Raw genomic sequence first — 2594 nt, forward strand, 5'->3', positions numbered from 1 at the left:
AGGAGGAGATTGTCCCTCCTTTCCCGGCAGAGCATCTGGTGGATTTGAACCGTGCTCCTCTGGGATTTCAGTGCAGCTTCTTGCCACTAGGCCACCAGAGCTCCCCCTCGAGGCTCTCTTGACCCTGTCCTGACACCTGATCCCGACTTTGACCTGATCCTGATCTGACGCTGACTCTAGCGCTGACCTGGCCCTGACCTTGATCCTTCTGCAGGCTTTGTTTGGGCTCCCACAATCCCTCACATCTCTTTTCTGACCTGCGCCCCGTCCGAGGTGTACCCTCTGCATCTTGTCTCTGCTGCTGTGTGACAGTGTTGTGGCCTCTTTCTGGCTGTTTCCAGATCGCCCAGTTCTGCTTCGCTGTGCTGTTTCCTGCTGGTTCTGTGAAGGTCATGGGTTTGGGGGTAATGGTGCCACATAGTGACGCTCCCCCTCACAGCAGAGGGAGCATGCCGTCAGCAGGACCCCTCACCAAGATGCTGACGTCTGCCCTTCCTCACCTGGCTCAGGTGAGGTCTCCAGGGCTTCTCCCATTGCCATCTGTGTCCTTCGGAATTGAGTCTAGCCTCACTGGTGGTGGAGAGGGTTAAGCATCACTTGCTGAAGGTGTCCTGGAGTATCTGCTGTTCTCCTCTACCCCAGGCTGTCAGTAACCCTGCCACTCGCCACCCACAGGGCATCACTTCCTTCCCGCCTTCGTCCCCAGGTGGTGGTTCTGGTTAGTCTTCTCCCCAAAGATCTGACTCTGGTGCCAGAGTGATAGGTGGTCCTCAGAGCTGGTCGTGGTGAGAGCCCCTTCTTTGTGAGGTGGCGTGGGAGGGGCTGGGGAGAGGTGAGCATGAGCACTCGGTGTCACACATCATTCAGAATGACAGCCCATGGGGCGTGGGGGCAGTGTATTGACACACCCTGGCCGGCTGCATGGTCTGCAGGGTGCTGCACGCCTTGTCCAGTGCAGGGCTCTGGGGAGAGCTGGGACCAGGGGCCAGGGGCCAGCTGCAGCCGAGGCGTTGCTGGACGCCACCCGGTGGCAGGGCAGGTGTATCCTGGAGGTGCGCTGACGCCGAGTGGCACTGGAGCCTGGACACCGGGGCTGACGCTGTGCTGCCCGGAAGCCTGGACCCCAGTGAGCAGTGCGCATGTGGCAGGGGCGCGGAGCCAGCTCTGTGTGGTCTCTGGGGCTGTTTATCGGCTCTAAGTGTCTAGTCTCTGACAGCAGGACTGGATCTTCATCCCCCCCTTTCCAGAGTCTGGTTCTGTCCGGATAGACTGTTCTGCTGGTGCTGGGCGGAGGCCACGCTGTCCCTGAGGGCAGACCCTGGCCCCTGTCTTTGGTTCAGTGCTGGGAACACAGTGCACAGGGATATCACTGTCGTGTACAGGGGGTACCACAGTAGAGCAAACACAGCAACACAGTGGATACAGATATACAGCAATCGATACACTAAGCTGCGTATAAAGTGTGTTCACACTGCATTATTGCCAAGAGAACAGATATGTCTTGAAGAAAGTGTGGCCAGAGTTCTCTTTGGAGGCAAGGATGATGAAGGCTCAGCTCCTTGGAAAGCGATGTCGTCCTTGAAAAGGTGGAGGGTCAGCGAAAGACAGGAAGACCCTCTACCAGATGGATTGATAGAGTGACGGCAGCGACGGGTGTCACAGATGATGGAGGTGGCACGAGACAGGACAGGGTTCAGGTCTGCTGTTTGTAGGGCCACTATGAGTTGTATTCTACCTGACAGCACACAACAACAACATAGCCTTCTAAAGAAGCCCAGGTGGTGGAGGGGGTTATGTGTGTGGCTGCTAACCAGAAAGTCAGCGGTTTGAATCCACCAGATTCTGCAAGGGAAGAAGATGAGCAGTTTCCTCCTAGAAAGGCGTCCAGCCTCGGAAACCTGCTCGAGGCTCCCTGTGCGCCAGGACTGAGCTTGGCAGCAGCAGGCTTCCAGCTGTTGTTACAGGTTATTAGATGAACCCTGGTGAGGTAGTTCATTATGTGTTGGGTTGATAACCAGAAGGTCAGGAGTTTGAATCCATGAGTTACTCTGTGGGAGAAAGATGGACGTTTTCCTCCCATTAAGATTTGTTGTTGTTGTTAGGTGTTGTCAAGACAGACCGATGCATAGCTGAGCCTTCAGCGGGTATTCAGAGGCAGTAAATCACATGAGACAAGAGTGCCCATCTTTCTCCTGCAGAGCAGCTAATGGATTCAAACCACGTGTCTTTTAGTTGGCAGGTGAGCTCCTTAACAGTAGGCCACCAGAGTTCCCCACTTAAAATTTACAGGCTCCCTACAACCAGGAGAAGATAAAATAGATGAATGGGATCTTCTAAGAATCAAATCCCTATGCACATCCAAAAACGTCTCCACCAGGGTAAAAAGGGAAGCCACAGACTAGGAAAAAGTATTTGGTAATAACATGTCAGATAAGGGACTTATATTTAGAATTTATAAAATACTTGAGCACCACGACAAGATAAAGGTAAATAATCCAATAGAAAAATGGGCACAGGATATGAACAGACACTTCACTGAAGAAGACATTCAGATGGCTAACAAGCACATGAAGAAATGTTCAAAATCCCTAACT

Source organism: Elephantulus edwardii, unplaced genomic scaffold (assembly GCF_000299155.1).
Source record: "Elephantulus edwardii isolate Elephantulus edwardi_28Jun2011 unplaced genomic scaffold, EleEdw1.0 scaffold00055, whole genome shotgun sequence".
NCBI lineage: Eukaryota > Metazoa > Chordata > Mammalia > Macroscelidea > Macroscelididae > Elephantulus > Elephantulus edwardii.